This window comes from Phyllostomus discolor, chromosome 1, assembly GCF_004126475.2.
Source record: "Phyllostomus discolor isolate MPI-MPIP mPhyDis1 chromosome 1, mPhyDis1.pri.v3, whole genome shotgun sequence".
Classification (NCBI taxonomy): Eukaryota; Metazoa; Chordata; class Mammalia; order Chiroptera; family Phyllostomidae; genus Phyllostomus; species Phyllostomus discolor.
In genome coordinates, this window is record NC_040903.2 from 28,803,818 (window position 1) to 28,822,672 (window position 18,855).

The window sequence follows — 18,855 nt, forward strand, 5'->3', positions numbered from 1 at the left end:
CTTGACTCTTTCACCCCAAACGTTTGCCTTCTTCCGCACATAATTTTTTACTGTTAAAAAATTAACTCATTACAAGGGGAGAAAATCAAAGTAGCCTCTATATCTTTGGGAAAATAAGACAAGAATAGGTCGTTGTTATCCCTAGACCACTAGCTATTTTTGTAAGTTTTTGTTGTTTGTTGTTACAATTTTTTATAGAGAAATAAGGTTAGGGAATGCCAATTAAAATATTTTGGTAGGATTTTGTTGTATTTATACTTTTTAATATGTAATTTTAAATATTCATTGCCTTACCTAAATGTACACATATAGATTTTTTAAAATTAGGGACCCCAACATTTTATGAGCTCCAGGCTGCACCAAACCCACATCTTTCTGAGATAAAAACAAATTATTTAAAATCACAGCACTGGGAAAAAATGATTAAAACTGGGCTTTAAATTAGGACTATTTGGTCTCAAAGAGTTCTTCCTACAGTACTATTACCATCTTAATTAATTAAATCTCAATGTGAGTGAATTCTACCTCCTCTTGAGAATAAGTAACTTGGGAGGGAGAGAAAAATCTATGAGGCTTCTAGAGAAGAGGATATTATAAGGCACACAAAGAGGAGGTTAGAGATACTAAAGATAAACTATTCCTACTTCACAGTTTGCCTAGTCTTGTGCCACTGGTCACCTGTTATAGGGCTGGCTAAAAAGAATTATTTATTGAGTATACATGAATATGAACTTTTGTTTTGTCCTTACACTTACATTTCTATAAATTGACTACGATTTCACAATCAACCTGCCCATGAGAATGTCTGATCAGGAAAAAAATATCTGTAATATGTCCTTTGTTTGTGGAAATCTCTACTCAGAGGTACCAACCTACTTTTATTTTTAGATGCCTTGTACTATTGTGGTGATTGTGCTATTGGTAAACATACTCAGTAATAATTTCATGACTTGCATACCCAATAAATGCAGTAAATAATTAAAGCTACATATTAGGCATGCTAATTACTAAGTCTAAAGAATTGTTTACTAAAACAATTACACAAGTAATGTAAAAAGATTACAACAGGCAGGAAGGCAGGCTAATCACACTTGAGATTTAATCATTTTTCTGAAAGATTCACAGTTGCTTTGCTACTAAAGCTAGTGGGAAAAACTTCCTCAGGGGACTGTTTCCCTGGTTCATTTTGTACTGTGCTACTGCCACTAACATAAAAAATGGACTGAAAACACAAGGTTCTATAATAGGAATAAACCTCAACACACCTAATATGTTCCGAGCAACTGAATTATTTATTTTTTGCCAATAGCAAGCAACAGGCAGCTTTTGTTTTTATTAATTCAGTTCAGCTGATATGAGTAGACAGAACTGAAAGGGGAGAATGTACTTTATCATCTGTAGACAAATTTCAATTTTCTCTTTCAAGTACAGTTGAATGCATTTTCTTTGCAACCCAAAGACAGAGGATCTTGATTACTGTTGCAGGAATAATCTCAGCCTTTGTGTGAAGAAGATAGGGAAAATAAATAGTCTCTCTGGATGACATGTCAGCTTGTGAAATTACAAAACAAGATATATTCTTGGAGGTAGGGAAATTAAATTAAGGTAAAATGGTAGAACCATTAAAATGACAATTGAAGGCTTATTTTGTAGGCTATGGCTGGCTTCCCAATTGTCCTTTGTCCTTAGCCTCACCCCAGGGGCACAGACAACAGAACCAGAAACAAACAAGGTCAAGACATGGGCAACTGTCTGGAAATGCAGGTCACCCAGGCTGTGCGCCCTGTCATGTACTGTGAGCTCTTTTGTAAAATCAAGGTTCCAATTCCCTTCCCCTCCAACCACTCTTGTTTCAATGGAGTGTCCAGCCTTTTGGTGTCTCTGGGCCACACTGGAAGAAGAACAAACACTTGGGTCACACATCAGATACACAAACACTAATGAAAACTAATGAGAAAAACAAAACGTTTTAAGTAAATTTACAATTTTGTGTTGGGCCACAGTCTGGACACCTGTTTAGACAAAAAAGGAGTTGATAATTCTTCAGCTTTCTTCTCAGTTTTACCAGTCTAAAAAATGATCAATCCAACACCAGTTCAGTTGAAGTCTTTCTTTCTGTTAACAGGAGAATGCTAAACATTCATCCTCTTGAATATTAGGAAAAGTTGTTTTTCTGTCACTTGTACTTTATCCCCATTCAAAGGACAAATATCACTTGAGCTTCAGTTAAGACACCAAGTAGTAATCTGTCCCGTTTAGGAAGTAGCCCATTCATTGTTGCCCTCTCTCACGTGTTCTGTTTTCTCGGGCACCCCTCAGGATAGCCCTGGTGGTGGCTGCCAACTCAGCACTGCTCTCCCATTGCCACTCACACTTCTGTTCCTCCTCTCCCTCCAATGCTCAATTTAAACAACTCACTCACAACTTATCTGATAAATCATTTTGCAGTAACAGGTGACAGTAGTTTAATGTGCAAATTTACATAAATATAAGAGTTCAGGCCTCCCATTTCACAACCCACTCTACCTTGGGTACTACTTTAAACCGTAAGATCAATGAAGATTTCCCAGGCCTTTTTTTCTTATACCTCACATCAAAATCTGACATAGCTGACCACTTGTAGTATAAGCCCTGACAGCTGGGTTTCCTCTCTTTTTTTTAATGCAAGTATCTGATCTAAGCTCCGATTGACAAGGCATCAACTTCAAAGAGGCATCCACTTCAAAGATGGCTATCTGGAGTAAACATATTACATTCCACAGAACTACATAAAGAGCTAGGGCCACACCTCAGCTTCTTTTGTGTTAGAGATATTGATTTGGATAACTGACATTTGGGCTGCTTACTTTCTCTCTTTGCACACTTTAAATCCCCATTCTTAAGTTTTAAATTCACCAACAAAGTAAGCTCTCAAAACTTTAGGCCCCCATGCTTGACCCCAATAAAAGAAGAACCCCCAGGCTTTCTCCCTCTCATCTCAATCCCAAGACCAAGGGGTGAAGAAGGGGCCCTCACTTTCTTTTTGTCAATTCAACAATCATATAACTCCCTGAACTACTCAGGCAAAAATTAGGTTGAGAGGCCAGATATATTTTAATAATGGATCATAAAAATAAAAGGAAACATCAGAAGTGGGGAGGAAGTGTTCTACAATCCCTCACATACCAGCATTCTCCAGGATTCTCTTCTGTTCAACCATTGAGCTTAATTATTAAGCTTCAGCAGCACAGAGAGAAAGGGTGTGGCTTCCCTTTCCCCCCAAAATGAATCATTAGCAGCAGCCTATCATGAATTTCCTGCTCCCACCTTTCAGTACCTATCCTGCCTATAACTTTGATTATCTCTAGGACTATCTTTAGGAATTCTAATTTTTCAGCCCAGAATCATCCAAAGCAGGTAAAAAATCACACTAATTAAAAAAAAATGTGTAATCATTCTATATCTAAAGTTGAAAATTTATTCCCAATTCTATTTTTATGCCAAATTATGAGCACATATTATCTAGCATTTCTATCAGAGGTCCTGCGATAAATCACATTGTATAAATTCAAACAATAAAATTTTAATATTCTAGAGATATCCCAAACTTGAAAATAACTTTCTTAAAGTATTAAATCCCATCCCCAAATTAAAGTCCAAATATTAAATCACCATGAAAGTCCAAATACAAAAAAAAACCCAACACATTAAAATCTGTAGCCAAATTCTCATGCCCTTTCATGCTACAGCTCAAAGACCTTAAAATCGGACTGTTTAAGTGAAAGTACAAAACTCATCCTGATGAATTTCTTCTTTTACTTGCTCTCAGTCAAAGGCATTCTCGATGCCTGGAATGGGTATAGTTCCTTTGGAGATCCAGAAATTATATCATGTCAAAGACAACTTTCTACTAACTGTATGTTAAAGAATCCAAAGAATCTGGAAAAAGATAAAGAGTTGAATCTATAGAATAATCCATGATATTAATAAGTGAAAAAAATCAATGGTTTAAATGTGAAAAGGAAATAAAAAGGAAACCATGACAAATTCATTTTGTCTATCAATGTCAATTCAATTGCCATCGGGAAACACCTGATGTTTATTCATGGTGTCAATTCAATGCCAATGGGAAACACCAATTTGGACTAGGAGTCCTTCTTAGTTAGTATTTTCTTTCTCAGGGTCAACACTTTATAACTTGGAGTGAGAAAGACATTTTGAACTGTGATTCAAAATCCCTAAAAGAAAATGCAGTACTGAATCTAAAGAACAAAATAAACAAAACTGAAACAGATTCATAGACACACAGAACAGAATGATGGCTAACTGAGGGGAGGGCTGGTTGGGGGACTCAGTAAAAAGTTGAAGGGATTAAGCAATACTAATCAGAAGTTACAAAATAGTCATGGGGACATAAAGTACAGCATAGGAAATATAGTCAATAATATTATAATACTTATATTTGGTGCCAATTGGGTATTGAAAATACATGAGAACATTTTGTAAAGTACATGATTATCTAACAGCAATGCTATACACCTGAAACTAATATAGTAACATGAATGGAAACCAAAAAAAATTAAATTAAATTAAAAAAAAGAAAATACAGTACTGATATATTTCACTACATTAAAAAAAATAAGCACAAAAGATAAATGACTCAGGGGAAAAATATCTGAAACTAACATCACAGGCAAAAGGTCTATCTCCCTCTGAAAAGAGCAGCTACATATTGAACAGAAATCCCTAAAATCAGCGTAGAAAACGGACACAGAACATGAGAACCAGTTTACAGAAAAAAGAAATTCAAATAGTCCTTATACAAATGAAAAGATATTCATCTCATCATATCATACTATTAAATAATAAAACAAATTAAAACAACACTAAATATCTTCTACCTATGAGACTGGCAAAAATCTAAACATTCCATAGTACTCTGTGGATGAGGCCATGATGGAGCAGGAATCTCATGTTGTAAGAAAAAATGCAAAATGGTAAAAGATGTATGGAATTTGGCAGTATATGAACAACACAACATGGATTTACCTTTTGATGCAATTCAACTTCTAAAAATTTATACTATAGATATACCTGTTAAAAATCACAAGTATGTAAGTTTACTCATTGCCACACTATTTGTAATTGCAAAAGAATGGAAATCACTGACTAATCATCAACAGGGGACTATTTAAATAAACTGTGATATATTTACATAACAAAATATTAATACTATGCAGCTGTAAAAAAAGTGAGAAGCTCTCTACATACCAATGTGGGCATATTTCCAGAAAACTTGGTTAAGTAAAAACAAACAAACAAACAACAACAAAACAAGGTGAAGAATGGTGTACAATTTGCTTTCTTTGTAGAGGAATGGAAAAATTGCACTTGTATTTAAAAAAATGACACCTGAGGCATACATAGTATATAGGACCTACTATATTATCGGTCACCTCATGAGAGCCAGACCGCCCGGGTCTTTCTCTGTCACTTAAAATTATTTAACCTCTGTGAGCCCAGCTATAAAACAAGAATTGCATGAATTCTTACCTTAGAGGGTCGAAACACGAGATACATGAGAATATTTGCAAAGTACATTGGACAGTACTAGACACTTAATTAGTATTATACAAGTATTCATAAAACAATGAAATAAGTAAAACCTGTATGGGGTAGAAGAAGAAGCAAGATTTGTCAATGTATACTTTTTTAAGTATTATTTTAGTTTTTAACTTTTTCTAAGTTTTGGATATGTGGTTCAAAAACAAGAGCGAATGAGAATATGTACTTAACAAAACTGGCCCGCACCCATGAAATTTAAATCCAAGTCATCCCACATCCTAGAATGGTTATTACTTCCGGTCAGATTTTGCTTGCTAAGACCCTCAAAGCTGACCTTTGGTTACAGCCCAGGGCACGCAGACTTCCTCCACAAACGTACGTGCGTGCCTGCCTGACTGTATGAAAACAGCCATAATCACGTGCGCAAAACCGTCCGAAGCTGCAACAACGTACTCGAGCTGAAACACGTGATCAATGCTCAGTCTGATACAGTCCAAGTTTAACACCTCCCACTTGAGCCATGCCAGAACCATGCCAGAAATTTTACTCCACAAACCCTCGACCACACGGAATTCCTCTGGTTTTTGTTTTCTCTTTAGTCCCACTGTTTCTTAGATGTTGAGGAGTGAGGAGGTTCTGAGAGTTAACGTCACTCTTTTTCCGAGAGATGGAAAAGAAGTAAAGCAGTAGGAAAAGAAAAGTATTTACTCATAATTGCTGGAGAAGATATTGAAGGCCGCGTCTTATAAATCACGGAATCTCAGAATTAAACTTACCAACAACGACACCAAGAGCATCCAACCCAAGATGGCGCAGGAGTGAACTCGGCCAACTTCACAGCCTGGAAGGGCGGAGTAAAATGGGCACTTCCTGTGGGCAGCTCTCCTTAACAGGAAGGGAAGGGGTGGGAACAAGCCAAGGTTCTCTTTCTAACTTGACCAATCGGGTAACTCATGGCCACTTTCCGTTGGAAGAAAAAGGAGAAGCGTTGAGGGTGTTGTTCTTATATATGTGCCCCCACAGTGAAGGAAACTGCAACCAAAAAATAAGTGTTCCCACTCCTCAACACATTGAGTAGTATCTCTTGTTGGGATCTTTCCCTTCCAGTTTGCAGCAACCATTTGTCAAGTTCACTGGCTGTTTCTCTTAGTTGCATCTTCATTGCAGTTGGTCACAGGGAACTTTGAGGTTGGCTGTACCTGCAAGGTGAGCCACAAGTCTCTCATAGCGTATATGACCTCTTCTAAGAATGTCAGGTTGCTAATTATGGTAACCATATTAACAGTATATTTCCCAAATTAGGACCCTTGAAAGCGAAAGGGACAATACAATTAATTAAAATTATGAAAATGTTTGAGATGCTGTATTGGTGAATTTATAGATAGTGCAAATCAAAATTCACTTGGTTAAATTGTCTCTAAAAATAACTATATTCAAGCAAAACCTTTAAAAATGTTTTTAAACATTAAAAGTTACATAGAATGAAAATTTTTGGCATATGTTGATGTATTTCAAATAGTGTTTCCAACTTTAATTGTCTATAATACTGTGTCACTGTTTTTCTGAAGAATGCATTTTAAATATGGTATTGTTTTTAGTTTTTTTAAAATTGCCTTCTGTCCTCTCAAATATATATTTGATGATTGATATATAGAAAATTAAACACCTCAATTTAATCTTTACTGTAGATAATAATGTTTTAAATGATGAAAATAAGCTTGAACAAATTATACTAAAAACAAAATATCATTCTCATTTTTCAAATATGTATATTTTTCAGCCCAAATATTTTAACAAGTACTGTCTTTTTGTCTCTTTTCAGAGTACAGATCTTCAGCAAGCATTTGTATGAAACAAACTTCCTAAAAAGTTTTTTATTTTTTTATGATTTTTTTGAAGGTTTTGACAAATTTAAAGCACTTTACACATTCAAAGCACTTTAAATTTCATTTTATTTCTCTAAGAATGTGAATTTATTCAGTTATAACAGGAGTTCCATCAAAAGAGTCTTCATATATGTCAATATGTTCCAAAGTACAATTACACAATTTCAAAATTCAATCTTATACATCATTCAAAATCTAGTTGAATTTCTTTAAATAATTCCTTGATTTTGTAGGGGTTTATTTGAATGTTTTCCACTATCACAAGATTTTATTTCAATAATAGCAATCCACAAAACCTTTAAAATGTGAATTTCATTTGCACAATAATTTTTGAATTGTATTAAAAAGTTCAAGTGATTTTTCACACAATGCAATAAGATTTTATACATTTTATTTATAAAAAGTGCAGTATCTTTGTAGACATTTTGAATTTACTTTCAAAATATTTTTAAAGAATCAAATATTTGTAAAAACCTATTGAGGAGCAACAAAGAGAGGAAACACATGCTATTATATTTGAGAATTTTCCTGGTACTCATTGTCTAGTTTTATCACCAACAATTTTATAGTTTTGTTACTGAACACAGGTCCAGCTGTCTGCCACAATGAAAACCAGACTCATGACCCAGGTGCCAGTGGAAAATGAAAGCAGTTTTATTCAAGTGTCCTCCACATCAGAAGATGGGGGACTCTAGTCTCAAAGCCCATTTTAACATCTTAGTGCAGGCAGGGTGTTTTATAGAGAGGAAGAGGGAAAGTAGAACAGAGATCAAGGGGAGGGGATTGAAAAGTTCTCTAAGTGCAGACTAGCACAGTCCATTCTGATAAGGATCTTGGAACTGGTCAAGCAATGATCTGGTGTGCATCATCCTGGATTTACAGTTGAAGGTCAGCAAATCTCGAAAAGCTGCAGGTCTAAGTCTGTATCTTTTGAAGTTGACTCCTAGGATTGTTATATAAACATGCTGTTTATCTACAAGCTACATATTAGTCAGACTCAGCATTTATAGAAACAACATCAAAAAAGAATGGTGGGGCTGGATTGGGAGTAAAAGGGAGAAAACTGTACTTGAACAATGATTAAAATAAAAAAAATAAAATTTAAAAAGAAAAAAAAGAATGGTGGGGTGGGTTACAATTTCCCACTGTTATAGTTTTAGTCGTCAAATTGTTACATATAATAATATTTGTAAACTTTGACCACTGGGGCTTATGTGTCAATTGCAGTTTGGGTGCATTTATGAATTATGTTTACACCATAGCTAATACCAAAGATCTAGTTACTTCAAAGATTTCTCAATAATATTTTTTATTTTTTTACTGTGATCTTGTACTCTGACCAATAAACATTTACACCATACTGGGAGTAATTTTATTTTAAATATAATCCTTTAACACAATATAAAATAACATTCACAATAATGTCACATAGTTTACTTTTGGAGAATGAATTTTTAAGTTTTTATTTGATTTTATAAATAGAAAAGAAAAAAATTGATAGAGATATAGAAGTAACTGAGGAAATGGATGGTGCACAAAACAAGATTTTAAGACGTGTTCATTGATATTATCTGTGCACACCTCATGGTGTTTCAGATGTCCAGGTAAATAAATTAATTCACTTGAGAATTGATGTTTGATTGCTGTGCTATGTGTCTGTGACTGTCACACCGTAATCATATTATTCCAATAGGATGACAATATAGTACAACCAATGGAATTTAGGAGAAAACTTCAAAAGTAATATGTCTTGACCAAGAAATTTTTCAAGTCTAAAATAACTGTTTAGTGATACTAGCACTTACAAATGTGTTTATCTATGATACTTACTAGGCTTCACAGCCTACAGCCTGACCATGCACATGATTTTATGACAGGCTCTACTTCATGCTTCCTGGTAAATTTTTTTTATTATCTTTTAAATGGATGGTTTTCAGGTTATTTGACAACTGACAATTGCATCTATTTAGATTATATGACATGCTTGTTTATATGGACTGCCTAAATTTCTAAATCTGTACCTTAAAACTAATTTAAAATTTTACTTATTACAAATTGCCACTTAAGTGGCTCAGGTGCCAGCCCACCATTAGGTCTGATGTCAGTTAGCTAAATAAAAGAAAATTCAAGGGGATGTTATAATATTAGCAGAAGGATATAATATCTTCACTGTCACAATCCCAAAACTCAAAGTCTTTGAACTGAATTGTACTGCTATTTTTAGCTAAGGTTGAGGAAGTCACTCTGTCCTGGTAATTCTTTTGCCTGGAACCTGAATGACCTCTAATTTTTACACCTGCTGAGGGAAGGACATGTGACCCATTTTTTTCAGTCTTGTTTCATGTGTTATAAATGTAAAGATATGCATTCTCTATGAATTTTATTGAAGGAAATATAATTCTTCCTCTATAACCTCTTTTCTAGGCTGTTGTCACAGGTCAAAGGGAAATAATAGCTTTGGTTATTTTTCATAAGCTGAAGTTCTGTACCGATTATGAAGCTAAATACTCTCAAAGAACGTTTTATGTTTAATATATCAATGTGGAGAGTCCAGGGAGAACATATCTAAATTCTACAGAGGTTTTTTGTTTGTTTGTTTGTTTGTTTGTTTTGTTGTTGTTTTTACTGAATGTCAGCATTCATTAAATAGGCTACTGAATAATATTAATGTATATGATGGATGAAAGAGGGTTACAATTCATTAACAATCCTCCAAAGCCTGTGATCACTCTCCTTGCACCTGAGAGGACTCTGTAACTACTCTGAGCTATAGAATATGGCATGAGTGTCATATTGATGCCAGTTTGTAAAATGGGCATGAATTGACTTGCTGTTTCCACTCCCTGTCTCTTAGAATGCTTGCTCTGGGGAAAGCTAGCTGCCCTGTAAGAAATCTGATTCATGAGATTGCCATGCTGCAAGACAGCACAAGGTAGCCACATAAAGAGAGAAATGCTCAGACAGCCACCACGGTTGTAGCCCTCCCAGGGCAGGCATCAGGGTTGTGAGTGAAAACACACCGCAGTGACTCCATCATCACCTGGCATGACTGTAACTGTGTAAGCGACTCCCAGGGAGAACCACACAGGTGAGCCAGCAGGACTATGAAAAAGAAAACAGTAGGTTGTTGTTTTAAGTCACGAAATTTGGGGAAAGTTTATTAAACAGCAATAGATAAATGGATAGCTGACAGTATTTATGGAGCACTTACCTTGTGGCAGGTACTTTTCAAAACATATTCATATGAATCAACTCATTTAAACATCAAAACCACTCATGAGATAAGTAATTATCCTTATAAGACTGATGAGGAAACTGAGCAGCAACAAGATTTAATAGTGTGCTTAACATCACACACTCTTAGGTGAAATATGAATCTAGAGTTCCTAGGCCACCACTGAGCTAACCTATCTCCAAGTAGAGAGTGAGGCACCATACTGGCATCGTACATATCTCAGTTTCTAGTACCCCATTTACAATATTGTGCCTGACTGCCTGACTAGCAGTTTATGCCAACATCCATTAAACTCATCAAAAATATTTTCAGCTTCATTATATCAAGTTGTATATAAACTCTGATGGCAGTATAAAGATAAAATATGAAAGTAAAACTAATACTATTGATATAAAAATAAATCTATATCATGAACATTCAATTACTTATATAGTACCAGCCATTCTTTTTCCTTCACAAGAGAAAAACAAAGAAATACTGACTCTTGAATAAGAGCCACTTATATATCATCTTTTATCCATACACTATTGCCAGTATGCATCATGTAGTCTTAAGAGTAGCATCAAACGTAAAATACAATACTAGATCACAGGTAGTCAGTCTTTGAAGTGTTTATAGCCAGGAGTGCTAAGCCATTCCCAAAGAGGAATGCATGTTAGTACAATTGATACAACAAATCACTTCTTAAATTAAAAGTGTTATTTTTCCTTTTATATATTTTATATCCTCAGTGTATTTCTGAAATCAATTTTTATTTCACACCTTTCTCTCTATCTTTACATTATTCTTACAGGATAATGTAAAGAGCGATTTATATTCCAAAGAAGTCATTTCTTGCCAATTAACTAGGAGAAAATGGCTGATTTAGTTCATTTTGTTTTACAGCCTCAAAACAAAGAATACAATACAAATAGCTAGATAAGCAACAATTTACTGTGTCCAGAGCAGTGTGATACTAAACATCTATGTCTGTGTGCAAACAAGTCAGAAATAAGAATAACAACAAGCTTAAATCTCATCATATTATATTAATTGAAAAAGGCCCTTCTCATTTTCTTCTCTTCATCATCTAAACTTATTTGCTGCGTCTCAAAGTTAACTTTTAATTGTACAAGTTTTGAAAATTGATCTAGAAATAGTAGAGCGGTATCCCTGCCTTTAAGAATACCATATGATCTCACCTTTAACAGGAACCTAATCAACAAAACAAACAAACAAGCAAAATATAACCAAAGGCACTGAATAGTGAACAGTCTAACAATGACCAGAGGGGAGAGGGGAGGGAATTTCAGGGGAAAAGGGGAAGGGTCTACAGGAACAAGTATAAAGGACACATGGACAATAACAAGGGGGGGGGGGTAGAAACAGGAGGGAGGGGGGAGGGCTGGGGGGTGGGCTGGGATGGGGATAAAAGGCAGAAAACTGTACTTGAACAACAATTAAAATTTAAAAAAGAAAAAAAGAATTTCATTTCATTCTATTCCTGGCCAACTTTAAAAACTGTTGTGGAACATTTCCCAAAACACTCATCACTTTTGTTAATTTTTCTCACCCATTTACTTTCTTGATAACTATCTTTTTCTTCCTACTGGCACAATAGGAAGGAGTTTGGTACATGTTAGCATGTCATAAGCAATGCACTAATATACTATTACTAAAATAAGATTTTCATAGAACAACAATGGAATATCAGTGTTCTGCTGAAACCAGTGGAACTGAACCAATTCTATCCTACAATTACTTATCAGAACATTTATTTCAAAACAATTTGTATTGTCTGAGTAAGATACATTTTGTAATTCAAAGTATGAGTATTTTCAAAAATCATAAATTTATCTGAACGCATAAATGACAAAAATTCTCAGGGTGGGTATAAAGAGGAGTTTTTGACCACAATATGAGTGTGAAGCTGATCCTTTTAGTTCTCTATGTATATTTTCTTATCAAGGGGCAGGTAAGCTAAGGCAGTCAAAAACCAAAAAGTTGTATTATTATTCAAATATATACAATTTTACAACACCTTTGAAATACATACATCGGAATCTCCTTCCAATTGCTATCAAGTAAATGTCAGAATTATTATTATAGATCCATGGTAATACTTTTAGTTGAGAGCATTAAAAATGGTTGTTTTATTCATAGTACACAATCTTAAGTTGAAATTGTATGAAGTAATTTGTTTTGCTGTCTTTTAAATAATTAAATGTTTTTTTAATCAAAATGTATAAATAAAGTGAAAAGATACTGACATGCTTCGCTTTTTGGCAATCAACTAACTTTAAATTATCTAATAAACTAAACCTACAAATTGTCAACTACTATGCTAGGATCTTCAGTTTATCATCAGACAGTGAACATATTGATTTTAACCTTGTTAAATTTATAAGATAAAACTGTGAACTTGTGATCAGAGAGCATAGTCTATTTATCCTTTATCCAAATATAGTCATTTTACAAATAAAAAGTAGAGATGTTACCAAATAATCATAATTTCATATGAAAGATACAAGAGAGATGTCAAACCATGGGAAAATGCTTTGAAGTAATTTGACTAAGGAGAATCAAATATGGCATCAGTGAATGGGGACATAGGTGCTGTCATTTATAGGAAGTCATCAACAATACAAGAGTAGGAAAAAGGCAACTGAGACAAAGGATTAGCTTGAAAAGTCTCCAAGGTAAGGTCATGCACATTATGTTTTTATTTCATGTCATCTTGGGTGACTAGATCATAACAGATGGAAGGAGGGGATGAAGGTGACATTAGAGGTGGGTTATTCTGGGCCATGAATGTCATGGTAAAGAATTCATATTATATCCCAAAGGTGAAAGAGATCCAACAGAGATTCTAAGACATGTGCGAAATGAAGAGAAATATTCTGACATCAGCACATAGAATGGGTAGGGCAGGAGAGATGAGACCAAGGAGCCGGAAACTAGGCCACCACTTGAGCAGAAATGCAAGGAGTAATTGTGTAAAGGAAAATGGATTACATATCACTCAATCTGTATAATGAATGCCAGCATTTTAAATCTGCTCTTTGGAGAATGTATTTGAATAATTCAGTTAGCACAGTCTCTACAGGGCATTTTCAATTCTATCTATGGTTTATTCTTAGAGTGGCCATAAGGTTATAGTTTATTCACAATGCAACCTTTTCTGAAATAAGAGCAATTGCTTTTCCCCTCACATTTGCTTTTGTTCTAAAAGAAACATTAAACCTAGTTTTTCTTATGAGTGAAGAATATATTGCTCTCATTTATCAAGGAATATTCTATACTATATGATGCATCAGTTAGAGAGTTATGCACTTGAATATACACAAAAATAGAATGATGCCCTTACCCTTTTCATTTTGCATGCAGAAGAGAAAACAATTTTTGTCTCTTCTCTCCATGGCACTGGGAGGAACACTATAAACTGTGGAGGGATGGAGTTTCAACACTGTACTACATTCTATTTACACTAAGGAAAGAGTAGGCAAAATGCAGGAAATTGAAGTAAAGGAAGAAATAAAAATCTTAGAATGTTGAAGGAACATGCCAATTGAGATATTTCCCTCTGTTAAGAGTATCCATGTATCAGTCTGCTTAGTTTTCAACTAATGAATGAACACGGGGCATCTTGACAGTAACAGCATTCTATAATCAGATATATGGGCTTCACTTTATAAATGATGCCACTGATTAGCATTTATCTGAATGCTAATGATGCAGATTCATGAATCTGTTTGCCCAGAATGCCGAGTTGATGAATGTTGCTGAAGGGGTTTCAAATGAGAACCAATGTTAAAAATCCAAACCAATGTTAAATGGATGACATTATTTTACATTCTCCAGAAGAAAATGAGAAGGATAGAATTTAAGGACTCACATGATGGATGTACATTTGACATCAAATAAACATATGAGAATATAATAGCAAGAATTTTATGCAATTTTTCTTATGGGACAGATTAATTTTCAGAATTCACAGAGGATGATAATACAGATTAGGTGCCATTGTAAACAAGTTCACAATTACTGAACTGCCCCAGGGTCTGTTTTCATAACCAAGCAGCCAGCATTGAGCTTCTGCTTCCAATTAGTGAGAAAAAAATTATCCTTTAACTATTATATCCCCAAAATGAGCTGTGTAGAAATTATTCACATTAAAACAACTGAGTCTAGTATAATCAATTGATGAAATCCACTTTGAAAAATCATAATACCCCTACACATTCCATTAACCTATTCAATATTTTTCCTACTTCTCTATTTAAGCTTACATTTGAGAATAGTTTTGTTCATTTGATTTTGGTGTCCACTTTCTCCCACCCTAGCTGTACTTCTCTAGTATCAATGTTGCAAATAAAAGGCAGGAACGTTCTAATTCAGTTCAGTTGGAAACAGTTTCTTGTGATGATAACTTCAGAAAAATTGAAAGGCATATCACAAATCACTATACAATAAAAGGCATGTGTATTTTAAATATTAAAATGTCAATAGAATTGTTCTCACTAGAGTAGGAAATTGGCTCGATCAGCTTGGGCTGCTGTAAGAGAATACCATAGACTTGTGCATGAACAACAGGAATGCATGTCTCACAGTTCTGGAGGCTGGAAGTCCAAGATCGGGGTGTCAGCATGGTTGGGTGCCAGGTTGTAGACTGTTACCTTCTCATTGTACCTTTATGTGACACTGAGTAGATAGAAGAAGCAATCTCTTAAAACTTTTGTAAGGGCATTAACCCTGCATGACCTCATTCTAATTATCTCCCAAAAGCCCCATCACCTACTACCATCACATGGGGAGATAGGGTTTCAAAATATGCATATTGGAAGGACACAGACTTTCAGCCCATAACAAAAATTATACATAACTGAACAAACACAATTAAATAAAGAGGGCACTTAATAATATGTCACAAAAGGGAACAATAATAATACTACATACACTATGTATTTTATTAGTATGTATTCACATAGGAATGTGTGTGTGTATGAGTGCATGTTGTGGAAAACCTGTGGTCAACTTTTTTTCTATCATGTACCTTCTCTTTTAAATCAAAAGCCTAAATTTTTCTTCAGAAAAACAGTAGTTTCAAAATGTTTCAGGGTATATTATAATATTAAAAAAACTCATTAAAGACCATCAGAATGTTCAAAGTGCTTCATTTCCCAAAATAATTATAACTAATATTCTGAGCTAGATATTAAAAGGCATAAGCTCACATATTTTTATAAGTTAGCCTCATTCAGTTTCTCAGAAATTTACTTTGTCTCACAGGTTAGGATTAAATTATAGATTGCTATACTGTTTTAATTTTGACTCAGAAAAAAAATATGTATTTCATACCCCTTCATTTAATCAAAACCACATACTTAAAGGTTTTAATTGTGCCACATGAGGTATCATGGGTTTTATAACTTTTCTTCATCCATGTCACCCACCAAGATTTTTCCTGACCATGAGAACTTGGCAAAACTATGATCTAGATGACATTGGCCATTCAAGGAATTAGACTAAGTGAAAATGAAAAGTGCTCATGATAGGGGCGAGACTTCAAAAGTGAAATATGTCAGACAAAATGTTGTGACCAATGTAAAGGGAGGATACATATAAACAGAAAAAAAGGTTCATAAACAAAAATATTCCAAAGGTATTTGTTTATTGTTTTAAATTTAAATAGAAAAAATGCATTAAATGCAATGCTTGTATTTTAATGATTCCAGAGTTTAGCTCCAACACATCTTAAAATATATAAATATCTATGAACAAATTTTATATAAATTTAAATCCTTATTATTTTTAAATACTCATTCTCCAGTGGAAAATTGAAAACTGAATTATTCTACAGTTCTATGTTCAGATATACATATATTTTGTTTTAAGAAGCAAAGAAAGTTTATTACCATGTATAATAAGTCTAGCTTTGAGAAACAAGGGAAGTTTGCTTAAAGACACAGCATTAAAAAATCATTTCCTGAAGAATTATTTTAAAATATTAAACCAACATTAGATAATAATTATCTTTTGAAAACAAATTTACAGAAACAAATTATAATGGCTGTTCTTCTCACTATAATATACCATGGTAATACTCTTACGCAGAATAAAATCATCAATTTCGGGGGGTTCAATGTCATTTCTATAAATTCAAGGAGTGTGTCCTTTGTAAAAACAAAACAGAAAAACAAAATAAAAACAAAAAACAACATTGTATTTTATAAAATCGAAACACTCATATCACTTACCAACTTTTTAACTGTTTTAAATGCCACACTTTATTTGTTATTTTGATTGAGCAAGAATAATGAATTCTAAACATAACAAATTCAGTTTTCATGATACAAAAAATATCATTATTGTATTTCTTTACTTTCATAATCAGGAATATTTTCAATTGTACAATTAATCAAAAACTTTAAGTTATTTATAGGGCAGGCAGATACCTTTTTATTTCTCAGTATGCAGAACACTGCAATTGTAAAACCAAGCAGAATACTTTCTTTTTATGTCTTCTTTAGTTCTCAACATTTTTGCTGTAAAATTGTTCAGGAAATTTCATTATTGAAGGCAAACCAGTTGAAAATGTAACCTCTTATTTACTATTTACTATGACCATTCAATGTCGTAGAGCATATTGCATATGACTTTTCATGAAAACTAGATTTTGATTTAATTTACAGTGAAACTCCCTTAAAATAATAAAACCTGACTTGAAAAATAATTCATATGTATCTTAAAGAATGAAAGCTCTGATTTTTTGTACATTTGAATTAGAAACTATACATAATCAATAAACAGACAACAAACACATTCCATTATCTTAGCAAACACCTGTAAAGATGAAAATACAGACTATTATTCACAAATACAAAAGACTGAAAAGAATATGTCAGTCAAAGGTTAACTAGAATAATGTTTATATTTTATTATGATAGTTTGTTTTCTTTCCCCCAAAGGGAAGTGTTTCCTATTGACTGTGTTATCACAGCTTTAATCCAGGTTTAATATGTGATTGCAATGACGCCTGGTATATGGAAGGGAAAACCACGTAGTTCTGGTTGTCAATAAAAGATATCAGTAAATAATACCCTGGTCAACCCCTGCTCTAAATGAAATCAAAATAACAGATGGTGCTTTAGTTTTTAATGATGCAATAAAAGCATTCATGATTGACTCAATTTCTACAAAACCCCTCTAACAATAACATAATGAAAACTTAGGGAAAACAAAGTGAAAATCATAAGTAATAAACAACAAATGATAGTTTTCAAATAGGGAATCATTTGCAATAATAAGAGAGAGGAACTTGGCTGGCACATATCTTGTATAGGATACATATGTCAGTAAGTGTGATGGTCCTGAAATGGCTGCAAGGCTGTTTGAAGCCATGAGACAGACCATGAATAGTCAAGAGAACAAAATCTGTCTTTGTAGAATTCCAGTTATACGAAGTCTGTCCAGAAGGTATCCAGCCATGTAACGTGAAAAACAGAGATATTTACTGAATAAGATACAAGATACAAGATACACTGTATATAGTAGGACAATGATGCTTCAGTCCCCTTCAAAGTAGGTACCTTGGGACCTCACACAGTTCTCCCAATCACTATCAGCAGCCCTGTTTTATTTTCCTAAATCTCATTGGTGGTCTAAAGTCTCTACCCTTCAAAGGTGATTTTAGTTTTGGAAAAAGCCAGAAGTTGCAGGGCACCAAATCTGGGCTGTAGGGAGAGTCACCTGAGTGATTCAGTTTCACAAAATAACTCTATAAGAGATGTGATATATGAGCGGACACCCATATGTCACACCCAATAAAGGCACCCATATTGATCTTAGTAAATATTTAACCCAGCTTGTCAATCTAATCTGATTTTTCCCTCAAAGCTAGAGTTTACATGTTAAAACTTTCTTTTCTAAGTATTTTTTTACTAGAATCAACAGATTTAGCTCCTGTGTAAACCTAACAAATTGTCTGACCTTAAAATCTTGCTAAACTGACAAAAACCAGACGGTCAACTTAAGGCCACTAACCTCAAGATCCCTACCGGGACCAGCAAGGACACAGCCTGCATGTGCAAAACCCCTCCCCTCAACTCTTTGTTCTGCTTTCCCTTTCTTCCCTCCTCATGAAAACCTCTGCCTGCACTATTTAAAGTGTTCAGTTGTAACCATGGTTTAGTATTGCCCAGCTAGTGACCA